The sequence below is a fragment of the Xyrauchen texanus genome, chromosome 12, assembly GCF_025860055.1.
Source record: "Xyrauchen texanus isolate HMW12.3.18 chromosome 12, RBS_HiC_50CHRs, whole genome shotgun sequence".
In the NCBI taxonomy this organism is placed as follows: Eukaryota; Metazoa; Chordata; class Actinopteri; order Cypriniformes; family Catostomidae; genus Xyrauchen; species Xyrauchen texanus.
The window spans coordinates 34288131-34303503 of NC_068287.1; the positions used below are offsets into that span (position 1 = coordinate 34288131).

The 15373-nt window shown below is 35.2% G+C and overlaps 1 long non-coding RNA gene across 1 annotated transcript; it reads left to right on the forward strand.

Annotated features, from left to right (window-relative positions):
* Positions 1-1701: 1701 nt before the first annotated feature.
* LOC127652275 (uncharacterized) lies at positions 1702-3020 on the forward strand. Its single transcript, XR_007971694.1, has 3 exons — positions 1702-1796; positions 1889-2107; positions 2759-3020. It is a non-coding gene; the product is annotated as an uncharacterized LOC127652275 (long non-coding RNA).
* Positions 3021-15373: the final 12353 nt, after the last annotated feature.

The window sequence follows — 15373 nt, forward strand, 5'->3', positions numbered from 1 at the left end:
GAATACACAGCATCACACATTTAACACAATTTTAAATCCTAAGAATTTGGGTACTTAAAAATGAATACTACCATCATACATACAATATGTCTTAACTACTTAAATTATGAACCCACATACTGTACAATCAATTCAAATAACAAATAACTTCAGTTTGATCATATTCCATATCAAAACATGATAACAAATTTGTTTTGGTTGAATAATATAATGTACTGCATACAAAATAAATGCAAAGGCATAATTTTAGCAATAGGACATTATTTTTATTAATTTATCCTTTCACAAACTGTAGTCCATGTGCAGTGGTGGAGGAGACGGGTATCGTTCCTCTAGTTATATTGTACATGGTACTCTTGATCATATAAGATCATCTGTCACAGTGACAGCACTTTGGAAATTAAAAACAGCCATTTGAGGTCAGTTGTGTCTAATAGATCAGACGCAATAACATTGACGGAGACACATGAAATATCATCATTTATGTTAATGTTTTTCTGATGCAGCGATCTGGTGGAAATTTAAAGAAACCCAAATCTCCAAAATCTGTGTGAAATGGGGTGTTTTAACCCAACAAAAAAAATAGCACTTTTTGGGCAGTTTCAATTCAATTTGAGCAAAGCGCCCATAGACAGCATTCCTTTTTTGTGCTACCAAACGGCCTTTGTTTTGGAATGTAGCTTTCCTTTCCAGGATTTGTAATGGGAAATAAATATAATCACTTCTGTTTTGCCTTTAATGAATACAAGTTTTACTATTAAGAATGCAACTGTAGAGCTCTGTATTTGGAAATTTTGCTAGTAAAATTTTCTTGAGAGAGCTCTCTAATTTATTTTTTACCAGTAAGAATGGAACTGCATAGCTCTTTAATTGAAATTTTAACTAGTAAAAGATGTAATTGCTGAGCCCTGTAATTCATTTGTAGAGTTCTGTAATTGCATTCTAACTAGTAAAAATGCTAATAGAGAGCTCTGTAATTGGAATTCCACTAGTAAAACTTAAATTTAAAGCTAGAAAATATATTGTAGAGCTCTCTATTTGAAATATTGCTAGTACAAATGCAATTACGAGTAATGCTGAGTGCATTAAAAGCTAAATCGGCTTGCCATATATTAACAAAAGTGCCACTAGATGGAGACAACTTTAAAAAATGTGCTTTACTTGTGCAGGGGTAAAGGTCTGATTTCTTTGCACTTACATAAGTACTGATTTATTGAAGTATGCACCAGATGATACAGAACATGAATTCGCAAGTCAAGTTATTTATAAAGACACTGGTCTCTAAAGTTCTTCCTTTAAAAAAAAGTAGACAAGAATTTATCCATCACATCGCACTCTAGTATAGCATCAAGGAACACTGAAAGAGGTTTATTGGTACGAGGGGAGAGCCACACAAATGGCTGTTCTGAGAGATTGGTGTCTGGTTCTGCTCTGCACATGTGGATTTGATCAACAAAAGGGTGCCTGCTTGAAGGAGGTGAGACCTAACAGTCATTCAACGAGAAGCAACAACTCATAAAATAAATTAATTGATTCAGTTGCTTAAAAAAATTATTGATCGCTTGTTATTATATTTGTTATTGAAGCTGATTATGACTTCTCCTTGAGGCTGACAGAGAAACACATCAGTGCTCTGGCTGGGTGTGCCCAGATCCCTTGTGCATTCACTGCTGCAGTGAGATCACACTCTGGCCAACGGGTCTGGTTCAGTGGCAGTCCAGAGTTCCCCATCAGCCCACCAGAGGCAGAGAAGAACAAACTGAGTGCTAGTGCTACAGCCACTTCGACTGTTCACTGTGAGTGCAGTTCAAATCATGTAATTAATTTATAAACTGAAAGCCTTTGATTATATTTTATGTTGGTGTAACTTGTCTGTATATTCTTGCAGCTCATCCACAGGATCTCTTCACTTGTGTGTGTCAGTCAGGGTGTGCCTTTGCCTGATATTCACTGGCCTCTGCTACAAAACAATCATCATATTACCACAGTTAGAGCATCAGATTGTCACATCACTGTAAACAGCACCTTCACTATGACTGATGTGGACTTTAACAGCATCAGCACTGTGATGACTGTGAAATGACCCTTCCAGTGAACATAATTGAAAGTAAGTTAGTAGGTAAGGTAACACTAAATAAAAGCAATTGTGGAGGTTGACGTTATGTTCAAAGTGGGTTGTTATGCATATTTCAGTATCCTAGAATATTTGTGTTGGTGTGCTTATGGTAAAAGAGGAAGCAAAAGATGATGGACGATCTAAGAATAATTTTGAGAACTGAACCTGACGTCGCACAAACAGACAAACACTTTTTTTAAATGTTCTTTGATGTTGTGAAAGATTACTGCTTGCGTGAAAATTGTTTGTGAAACTCAAAGTGATTGTTAATGCTCCACCAGTGTCCCTGAAACCAGAAATACTTCTGCATTAAAACATAGTTTGAAGTTTGCAAATACTTTAAATGTTTTCTTTATATAATACATAGACAAAATAGTTAATTTGGTAATAATTCTTAATTCAGTTGTATGTACTTATAGTACTGTGCATGACTTATAATATATTTTAAATAGTTTATGGATTTTGATTGGATCTTCTGATGAATTATAATGCTCTTTTATAGCTGTAATGAGGAAATATTAATGATAGGTGTATGTGTCATGTCTTATATCAGATTAAATTCCAAGTACAGTATTCAATGCTTGTTCTTACATTCATAGTTACTGTCTCTTTAAACATAATTATCTCTCATTGTTTCTGCAGGAGAAGAGCTAAATCTCAGAGACTAACAGAGGTGCCCTACAGCTCAATGGAATAATTATAACTGCAACAACATAAACTGCAATAAAACATAAAGCAAACACTGGACTGTTTTCCCTGTGTTTACAGTGCTATCGCATAGAGATCATGATCTTTCAGCAAAATGACTGAACTCCTGCGATTTCACATGAAGCCCTTTTATATGCATGTTTTAATGACTTTTCAATTGAAATGCATTTACATTTTTACTACATTTAACAATGACTCAAGACCTCTTCTTGTAATCTTCGAGATATTTCAAAATATCTCGCCTACTATAATAAAACTGTTTTTTTTTTCTGACATTTTAGACTACTGTTGAGTTTGTAAAGTGTTTTAAATATTGCTAGAAAAATCTCAGTGTCAAAATATAAGGGGCATCCATTTGTCTGGTCTCTTTAAAACTATTTAATATGTAACTTGAGCAGAATATTTGCAGGGACCCCCTTTTCAATAGTTTTATCTCAGAAATTCTGCTGTTGTAGCCCATCTGCCTCAAGGTTCGACATGTTGTGCATTCTGTGATACTATTTTGCTCATTATCTGAGTTACCGTAGACTTTGTCAGTTCAAACCAGTCTGACAATTCTCCGTTGACCTCTCTCATCAACAAGGCATTTCTGTCCACAGAACTGCTGCTCACTGGATGTTTTTTGTTTTTGGCACCATTCAGAGTAAACTCTAGAGATGGTTATGCCCAGAAGATCAGCAGTTGCAGAATACTTAAACCCCTATAGAATCAATTCCATGCCACATATATTTGCAAAAATATAAAGTATTGCAAAATAAAATAAAGTTTTGCAAAACAAAAAAAGTATTGAGCAAACAAAAAAAAAAAAATTTAAAACAAAAATTAAGTATCACAAACGTAAAATAAAGTATCGAGAGAAAAAAAGAAAGTTTTGCAAACAAAAATAAAAATTGCAAAATATAAATAAAATATAGCAAAAACCAAGATGTAATTAATTGCAAAAATCAATGACTGTTGTAAAATAATCTAAAGATCTTTTATCCTTTTTTATCTCTGCAACAGATTTTTAGGCAGCAATGATTTTGCCACACATCTTTTTCTTTGCAATGCTCCTTTTAATCTGCATTTCCATCACGTGTGAGCTCGTGATACCGTTTTGCCTTTGCGCTTCACTTTTCTCTGCGTTTCACTTTATGGCACTGTTTTGACGTGGGGGTGGAGTCAGGGGATTGGGGCGTGTACAACGGGCTCAGTGATGCCTCTCTGGAAGTTACGTCATTAGCTTGAGACACTTCGCATGCAGGTGGATCTCAGGTATATAAAGTTGATTGTTTCCTTTTATTTAATTAGCATTAAATGTGCTTTAACTCCAGCATCTGCAGTTTTTTCTCTCTCAATTGATTGGACTATTGATTGATTCTTATGTTTATTTTATAGATTATAATTGTCTATACCATAGTATGTTGTCTTCTAAAAAAAATGTAAACTCCATATTTAGATGTTATAACATTATCACTGTTAAAGGAGACAATAAATAGATTACAAATAAAAAGTTAAACTATCGTAACAAACGTGCATGTGTTCTGTCTTTAAAAATAAAGTTTTGAAATATAAAATGTTCACATCCCCTATATTCTTAACCCGGCGTTATACAGCTATGTGGCATGGGGGGCGTGGTCGTGTCGGTCTGCTGGAGAGAGAGAGCGGTAAGGCTTGTAATTATCTCTAACACCTGTGTCTTGTTGTAGTGATACGGAGAGAGTCATTTAAAGGGACGCCAAGTGTCGAGAGGGAGAGAGAGAGTGGATCCAGAAAGCTCCACAGACTGATTGTGATATTGTTTTGTTTATGTTTACATTTCTACGGCGGTGACCGTCGTATGTTCGTGAAAGAAATTAAAGTGCTGATTTCAAACCTGCTTCGCTGTCTCCTGACTCCTCCACTGCTCAACGAACCTGTTCACAAGCTACTTAAGTTCTTACAATGCTCACAGTAAATGTACGTGTATCAAGGTCATCTCATGTAATGATTTGCCATGTCACATTTAGCAGAGAGAATATCCAGATGTCGTGACGAATCTTATTAATGTTCTGACTCAAAGCTTCGGTCATATTCAGGCGGGTCAGCAGCAACAACAACAGCTTTCTCCTGCTGTTTCTCTGCCTTGAGTATACTCAGCAGGATATAACCAGTTATCAGCACCTATACTTAAGAATCAACCTGTTAAATTTGTTTTGCTTTTGCACAATTAACATTATAAGTGATGTTCTTTTATTGTTTGTAGATCGTTTCCTGGGATGCTTATTTGTTACGATCGCTTAACTTTTTATTTGTAATCTATTTATTGTCTCCTTTAACCGTGATAATGTAACATCTATTTATATATTTTTAAATATGGAGTTTACATTTTTTTTAGAAGACAACATACTATGGTATAGACAATTATAATCTATAAAATAAACATAAGAATCAATCAATTGAGAGAGAAAAAAAAATGCAGATGCTGGCTATGTTAGCGAGTATGGCTAATAAATCCACCGCTTTAACTGATCTCTGACTTCTTTATCTGAAGCAAACGCTGTTAAAGCACATTTAATGCTAATTAAATAAAAGGAAACAATCAACTTTATATACCTGAGATCCACCTGCATGCCTGTGCTCAGCCATGATGTTTGATCCGTGTCTCAAACTAATGACGTAACTTCCAGAGAGGCATCACTGAGCCCGTTGTACACGCCCCAATCCCCTGACTCCACCCCACGTCAAAACAGTGCCATAAAGTGAAACGCAGAGAAAAGTGAAGCGCAAAGGCAAAACGGTATCACGAGCTCACACGTGATGGAAATGCAGATTAAAAGGAGCATTGCAAAATAATTAGTAGGCATTGCAAAGAAAAAGATGTGTGGCAAAATCATTGCTGCCTAAAAATCTGTTGCAGAGATAAAAAAGGATAAAAGATCTTTAGATTATTTTACAACAGTCATTGATTTTTGCATTTAATTACATCTTGGTTTTTGCTATATTTTATTTATATTTTGCAATTTTTATTTTTGTTTGCAAAACTTTCTTTTTTTCTCTCGATACTTTAGTTTACGTTTGTGATACTTAATTTTTGTTTTAAAATTTTTTTTTTGTTTGCTCAATACTTTTTTTGTTTTGCAAAACTTTATTTTATTTTGCAATACTTTATATTTTTGCAAATATATGTGGCATGGAATTGATCCCATACAAACCAGTCTGTCTGGTCTTAATAACTAAAAAAACTAAAAAACCAAAACGGACCCATTTTATATAAGGTGGCCTTAACTTCTATGTACTTAACCATTTGATACAATGTACTTATTATATACATACATGTTGTTGCATTATAATTACATTTAAAGGACTTGCATGCAATTACGTTTGTATTTACACGGTTAACTTTACCCCTAACACAATCCATACCCCAAAACCTAACTCTAACCCCTAATAATAACCCTAACCCTACCTTTACACCTAAACCTACCTGTACCTTAACCTCAGAACAACATGTAGTTACACAGTAAATACATAGTCTTGTATGTATTAAATATTAGTAAATAGAAGTTAAGACCACCTCATATAAAGTGTGACCAACAAAACACAACTTTTTACAGCAAAACATCAATAAAAACACACAAAATATTTATTAATTAAATACAAATTATTTACAAATGTTTTACACGTCCTCATAAGTCGGCACAATTTGAACAAACAATAAATAAATTCAAATGCAAGGGATTATAGGTTTTGCCTTCCGCCAGAATGTTTCTCCAGTGGGCTTGCTCAGTAGCTGATGCAACATAATGAAGTTCATAGTGACTTAGCCTTACAAGCTTTCCACAGATTTTGACCCATGCATTTTGTGACAGATGTTTATGACTACTGGATAACATCCTTACAGGTATGAGTCGAAATCACAGTTTTTAAATTTCGTAATATTATTCTGCCACAAAATGCTTCCTTAGGACTGAGCATCAGGGATCAAACTGAGTTCAAGCTTCACAACATAACTTAAAAATATAAGTTGCTCTGACTAAAATGGCAAAAAAGTTAACTTTATTGATTTGTTTTTTAAAAATCTCAACTTTTTCTACACTAGACAGTTCAATCAACTTATAAAACGTTTTTTTTTATATATATATATATATATATATATATATATATATATATATACAGTGGTTTGGTGTGTGTGTATATATATATATATATATATATATATATATATATATATATAAGATCAAATACAATAAAAAAGAGCCACCATAAGGAAACTTGATTAGGTCTTCTCACAGGACTGTATTATGAATGTCACATATCCCTGCCTGCTGTCTTTAAGTGTTTACATTTGCGAGAAGAAGATATTTGCATGTAAAATAATTTACCATGGCAACTACTGCAAACATTTCTCCATTCCTTCGATGAAGCCGACATACTGTTATTCTCCCAAATTTGTTTTGACTACCTTTCATTTCAAACAAACTTCAAAATGTTTAAATAATAGTTTAAACTTTCAGACAAGGCTTGTCAAGCCAGCGTCAAAGTTTGTATTGACAAATTTGATCTATCTAGTTTCTTATGGTGTCCTTTAATTGGAGCAGTGTTTGCTGGTGCTTGAACCACCAAAGTATGGAGTGCCAATCCTATGAATCAGGTCCCAAGCCAATCTCTGAGCTTCTTCTGAGGTTTACAGAGACAATCTGAGTGATTTCTATGCTAGATTTAGGAGGCTACATTTTGATCGTTTAAAGCGCTGTTTAAGCAGTCTCTTGACATGTTGGGGGAGAAGACAGTTTGATTAAGAGCAACTTAAATGTTTCCACATAAAGTAGCATGACAATTTAGGGAAGACAGTATTTTTTTCTGGTGTTTCCAAGAATACACATTTCTTGTGCACGGTAATTATTACGAATGGGTCTCTGAAGTTCTTTCTTTAAAACAAGTGGACAAGAATTTTTCAAACACTTCGTATGAAGGAGGAACTGAAAGAGGAGTATCACGTTTAATCGTGCGACAGCAGATCGAGACCAACACAAACAAGAAGCAATGGTAACAGTGGCGTCTCAGGCTAATTAATCCTGGTTGGGCACAAACGATCAATTAATCAGATTTGACAAATTTTTTAAAAATTGACAGATAAATCCAAATGTCTAAAAAAGAAACAAGAAAAACATTTTAACCTAGTGCATCAGTTTTGACTTCACTCTCTGTCTCTCACACTCCCGCTGTGTGTTGTGGTATCAAGATGCAATAAGAAGTGAATTAGCAGGCACCGTCAAGTGTTTTAGAGCAGCGGCTGACTGACAGGTAGAATTTTCATCCTAAACTCATTGTTTGAACCGGGCTCAAGCATAGGGAGTCAAAAAATCATATGGGCCTATCTACTGTTATGTATATGCTATTATAATGGATGCTACATCCCTGAATGTCCAAAACTGTTGGTCAAGATTACGATCAAAGAACATGTTTAAAATCAGCAGTAAAATCTAACAACAATAGTATCATAAATTATGCTGATTTAGTTCAAATCATGCTATAAAACGTGATTTGAATGTAATTATTTTAATCATGCTGTGATTAAATCAGAATGTGATCCTAATTATTTTTATTTTCTTCTCCACCCAAAGCCGCTGAGGTCAGCGTTAGCAGTGCAGCAAAAATAGCCTCAATGCTGAAACTATCCGCTCACTGCCAGGTCTGGTGACGACACCTCACGACACCCACTTGCAATGTGAAAACAAATCGCACTGCTCACGCCTTGCTCACAGATTATGTGTGAATCAATAAGATATAGGCAAATCGTCAAAGGCTGTGCATATTATCTCACTAACTCACATGAACAACATAACAAAACCACAGAAATTGTTCAATAATGAGAGCCTGTTCATTTTTATTAAACAGAACTTCAAAACAATGGCATGCAATTAATTGAAACGATGAGCGGTGCGCTGTAACTAAACCAGCAACATATTAGAATTAGGGCTGTCAATCGATAAAATGTTTTAATCAAATTAATTACATGATGTCCCGATTAATTAATCACGATTAATCACATCATTTAATCGCATATACAAATATTTGCTGAGAAAGCCCCTCATATAACAATAATTCAATATATAATGATGAAATAATTATACATAGTTAGAATCTGATTGGACGAGAGACGTTCCGTGAGCACTGATGGTGTGACAGCATCAGCACTCAGAAGCTTCACTGTGTGTGTATCACTCCGCGTTCATGCTGTTCTAAATTAAAGTGTATCTGTTAGAAGTTACTGGCTTTATTTTTGAAATTACATATATTAGCCAGCAGGTGGTGGCAAAAAATAATTTTTGTGTGTAATATGAGCCAGTTGGTGATGTAAAGTGAATCTGTTAGTCATTGTTTACATAGAACTGCGCTCCGTGATCGCTCGTATTACTAACACATAACCAAAGCTAGGAAATAGAACGGTTTTAAACGGACAACTTCAGGATTAAGGCTCATGCTGAGAGACACAACAGACTGATTTATTACAGAACTCAAGTGCTTACCTTTTATCGGAGTTTCCACATTGGATACATACTAAAATGGTTTAAAATGGCGGAGGACATCGATGTTTTTATAGTGAATGACTCTTGCGCACTGGCTACCGTGAAATGGAGGGGAATACCCATGCTTGGACATCTATTTTCCACTGAGAAAGCTGACAGCATCGTTGATTGGGTGTGGCAACAGGTTATCGCACATACTCCATCTCTCTCTCTCTCTCTCTCGCTCTCTCTCTCACACACACACACACACACACTCACACACACATCCAGCCATCTATCCTTGTTTATCCAATAACTTGTTAGAAACAGCACTAGCCGTGATATTATTTCTGAAGTGAACTTTTTGAATTACTAACAGAGGCTTGGACGCATCATTTGTTTTGAACCAGCAATGGCAGATTCTGACTCGTAGCGTAAGAAAGTAGTTCCATGCACAAATGCGTTTTTATGACCGTACATTTCTCAGGAATCTTCCTTATTACTGTCCGGGGCATTTCGATTAATTACGTAATCTTTTTTTAAGCGTTATTTTTATCAAATGAATCGCACTGAATTAACGCATTAAATCGACAGCCCTAATTAGAATACAATTTGCTTTTAAAACTTACCAACGAAGTTCACTTCACTAGTTAGGTTACTCAAGACAAGAGCCATTATTTCCGAGGCTCATGTCAACAGCTTGACATACAAATAATCAAAGCTTTTGATTGGCTAAGAGGCAAAGGCAAAGGCAAATGTGCCCCTCAGGCCATCATTGAAGGCTCGTTGCACATGCGCGTGGTGTTCTCTCAAATCTCCTTTGATAAACACTGAGGATGACTGGCTAGCCCCCACACATAGAAAATGAGAATGATTAAATGGCTAAACACAACAAACCTTAATAACATTTATCTTTTGTCTCGTATAATGCACATAAAACAAGTTTAATAAACAGAAAATATCTTATTTCTTAAAATACATTTATGATGATGTCACGCATTTTGTACAACAGCAATCTGGTGGAGATCAGCCCCACTTTCCCCTCATGTAGAGATGCCACTGGTAAGGAAACATTCACACATCCACATTTGAATTCAATGTTGAAATGTAAAATCTTAAGAAATCTCCTAAAGGTCTCATTAAATGGCTTGACAAGAACATATTTCTTTCCTGTGTTGACATATTTTCTGTTGATAAATGAAATTTGGGCATATTATAGTGCTCATCCCTCTTTTTTTTAATAGCCATAAAAATATTTTTTAATTACAGCCATGAAAAATTATTTGCTACTTGCTAGTAGTCCATATTTGACAAGGAACAGAAATGATCTCAGATCGCTGATTGCACAATCGCTCGAATCCGAAGAAAAAATCGGAATGGACAGATGCACGATTCCCTCCTATTATAGGGCCATGCAAATGATCGTACACACCCGGTCCCGCATTAGGCTAATCAAGCCTCCTGAGAGGGATAAAGTTTGACTGCAGAGGATTGTGTGGGAGAGAGAGATCGTTTACGGACATGTCCGTCATGTGTGTGTTTATGTTGTCTTTTAAGTTTCTCATTAAAACTATTATATATATTATCAAGCCGGTTCTCGTCTCCTCCTTCCATTGATCCCTTTACACTGGTCCCGGAGACCCGGGAAGGAGGAGGGATACGCCGTAGTAGAGTTCTCGCCACTACCGTCCACCCCAACGGAGCAGCCGCGGCCATCTGCCGGGGACGAGGAGCCCAGCCGTCTGAAAGAGGATGATGGCCGCCGACCGCGAGGGGAGAAGGGGTTCCTAACCGACCGCCTGGAGCAGTCAGGGCCGCTGCCAGGGGCGCAGGAGTCGCCTACGGCCGCTGAAACGCAATGGATCCTTTCCATTGATCCCTTTACAGTTACTTAATAGTTATTTCTCCTGAAGCTGAATTAGTAGATAATTAAAAGTAGTTAATCAGGAGGCATGACTGAATTAAATAGTTATTGATTAGCTAATTGTTACTTAACACAACTATAAAATGCTATTAAATACTGATTAGTTAACACATCTTCCTTAGTAGTTAATATTAGTGACTTAAGTGTTAATGAAGAATTACCTATTAGTTCTGCAGTAATTTCTTATTAGTTATGCATTAAATAAGATACAGTATTCTAAGGTGTTACCAGCAAACCTTTTATTAAAGACAGGAAAATAAAGAAAATAGAAAATTAAGAAAATAAAATACCTTTTGAGTTGGATCTTGCCATCTGCCACTTCTTCCTCACTTCCCGTCATTGGACTTTGTCACAGCTGACTTCTCTAACTTGCAGCCTTCCAGACCTCTGCCTTGGTAGTGATCTAAAAGTAACCTGGAAGGGACTCTGAGAAAAACACTTTTAGCCTACTTTAGTATATTTAAAATACTCTGGACACCTCAGTTACATGCCTGTCCCTGTGGATCACCAAGCAGAGGTCACATGTGAAGCTACATTTGGGAAAAATTTGAGTGTCAGTGCGACAGTGACTTTGACTGTTCACTGTGAGTCCAGTTCAAATCATATTATTTATTAAACTGAAAGGCCTTTGAAAACATTTGATGATGGTGTAACTTCTTTGTATGTTTAAGCAGCTCATCCACAAAGACTGAACAGCTCTGTGTGCACCCTGCAACAGGATCTCCTCACTTGTGTGTGTCAGTCAGGATGTGCATTTGCCTGATATTCAATGGCCTTTTCTACAGGACAATCCTGATGTTACTTTAGGGTTGCAACGGTATGAGATTTTCACGGTATGATAACCGTCTCAGAAAATATCATGGTATACGGTATTACACAATTAGTATTATAAGTAAAAACAGAAGGGTTATTTATTTATTTCTATATTTTTTAGCAAACACTTTATTATAATTGAAACTTGAAACCATTTATTTTATTGAAGTATGTGTGAAAATAAATAGAAAAAATAAGAAAGCTAACAGAATTATAATAATAAATTGAATTATAAACATGATAAAAAATAGCATGTAAATATAACGTTATATAACTAAAGCATGTTAGTTTACATGTTAACATAGTATGTTAAATGAACTACTAAATGAAAAATAACATCAGCTGTGTGAGCTTTAAAGTAATGTCCTATGATTATTAACAGTTAACATATACTGTAGGTGCACGACAGCGAGGTCAGACGGCTCCTGTCTGCACCTTTAACTCAGTATTTCTCAACTGGTTTTGCTTCAGGACAGATTTTACATTGGACATCAAGTGTCGACCTGCCATAGATTAAACATAACCTGTATTTAATGTATCCTGGGTTGCATTTCCTTTTATGTTGCATAGTTTTGTCAATGGTTTTCCAGTACAAGGACATGCATCAAGTGACATTATTTTTGTTGTTAATGTCAACAACAAAATCTACAGGAAGTTTTCTCTCCCCCTTTTAAAAATGTACAATTTTTACAAAAAACATATTTACTTATATGAGCCTATTATTATCCCGTTTGTTACCTAATATTACATATTTATACACATATTACACAGAAGGAAAGGCTCCTCTTTACCATGATTAGGTCAGTGTGCTAGTCTTAAATAATAGTAATAATAAATTAATGTATTTATGAAAAATAAATACTAGCTGAAACACATCTGTTGATATAAAATGAGGTCTGATAGATTCTACCTTTAGATTATTTAATATGAAACTATAACATTTTGTCAAAATATTATATTTTACTCATGTAAAATCCTGAAAATTTGTAAAGGTGATGGTGTGTAATTATTAATATTGTTAACTATTTTGGTAAAGGGGCCACATCAGGCTGTAAGTAGTGCATGGGGGGCCACATTGTATTACTTTTGAGATACAATGTTCTGCATTGATTTGGTTTTTGTATTTTTTAAGCCCAGAAATAGTTGTGTACTCAATTTTCTGAAGTGTATCTGTGACTTGTGGGACTATTCTGCAATTGCCTAAAATATTGTATTGCTCAACAAAGATAAATACTTTTCTATCAGGCATTAAAAAACTGAATAAAGGCTCAGCTTATAAATGTATTTTACCATCTCTACTTCCCTGTTAATTTATTATTCAATTTAACAAACTCTACATCAGGGGTCTGTTTTAATATATAGAAAAAATGAAATTTATAGAACTTTTCATGTTTGCCGCAAAGCGTGCACGTTTAATAATTTTTTTCTAAAACATTACCCTGTTTACATGCTAAAAGGGTCATGATGCGGGTCTCCTGGATGGTTTGACTTTCAGCACACCACTGAATAACACAGGCTGCATGACTATGATAAATGATTACTGCGAGAGTTAGATTAACATACAGGTGCGAAGGGACTTCAATATTTCTAAATTGCACAAATACAAAATACATTTACATATTCGTCTCTGGCTTGCTTTTGCTCGCATATCAATGATGCCGAGATCTACTATTATATTTAATTTAATCACCAAGAAGTTTTACGTAGCAGCCTAAAGAATGGACACAGAGTAGCCTTATAACACTTTCCCTTGAGCAGAATATTGCACTACAGATCACTAAGTTTGTTCAAAGGGGAAAGCGAGACGTGCACGGTAGCCAGATTGCACAAAATAATATAACATTAGGCAAATATTTCCAATTTGTGCAAGTATAAATCTCAAACTGGGGGTGTTGTGTCTCTTATCTGGCAACCCTGAACACGTTAAACACTTGTGGAGACATGTTAGGTCCCAATGCAAGTTAACTGAAATATCCAATGAAAAACGTAAAAAAAAAAAAAAAAAAATTTAAACGTTTATCGCAAAAAAAACAAAAAAACGTTTTTATTATATATGAGCCGTGGGCCACATTAAACCATGTGGAGGGCCTGATCCAGCCCGCGGGCTGTAAATTGCCCATGTCTGCTTTAGCTGTTTGCGAGATTATAATGAAATCTACCTCAGCATTCCTAAAGAGTAGATTACTTGGGCGGCCGCCAAAATATCATCAATTGGAGAACCATGGCATTGTTCTTTCCCTGCAACGTTGCAACCCTACTACAGTCAGTCAGAGCATCAGACTGTCACATCACTGTAAACAGCATCTTCACTATGACTGATGTGGACTTTAAGATCATCAGCACTGTGATGTGCATCACCAGAAATTACCCTTCCAATGAACATAATTGTAGGTAAGTTAGTTTGGTAAGGTGACACAAAACAAGTTAAAAAAAAAAGTGTGGAGGTTGAAGTTATGTTCAAAGTATGTTGCTATACATATTTCAGTATCCTAGAATATTGGGTTGGTGTATTTATGGTAAAAGAAGAAGCAAAAGATGATGCATGATCTTAAGAATAATTTTGAGAACTGATACCATGTTCAACATTTCTGCCTGTGTGAAAATTTGAATGTGCAAAATTTCTCCTACAGTAACAAATAGTTTAAAGTTTGCAAACACTTTCCTAATGTATTTACTTTAAAGTGCTCAATAAAGAGACAAAATAAGCAATTTTGTAATGACTCTTAATTCATTTGTATGCTCTTATAGGACTGTGAATCACAATTATATATAAAATAAGTTTATAGATGTTGGTAAGATCTTGTGATGAAGTATATTGATAATATTGCAGCACTTTTATAACTGTATGGAGGCAATATTTCTGTTAAGTGTGCATGTGTGCATGTCTATCAAAATGCTTACCAAGTATTCAATGCTTGTTGTAACTACAACACTTACTGTAACTACCTACTCAAACATAATAATCTATCACAGTTTCTGCAGGATGAGAGCTAAATCTAAGACTAACAGAGGTGCTGGGTTGGGAGGGTTACTTTTGAAATGTATTCCACTACAGATTACAGAGTACATGCTGTAAAATGTCATTTGTAACATATTTCATTAGATTACTCAAGGTCAGTAATGTATTCTAAATACTTTGGATTACTTCTTCAGCACTGGTAGATTTTTTCACTTGTTTTTGTTTTTGAAAAACTCTGCCAGTACAGTAAGACAAAATACACATGTTAAAAATACATTCTTTGAAAAACCTAAATATCGTATGCAGTGTTGTTTTTAAAATAAGATCAAAGTTGATCTTGTTTTAAGGATTTTTAGATACAAAAAACAATAAAAACAAATTCA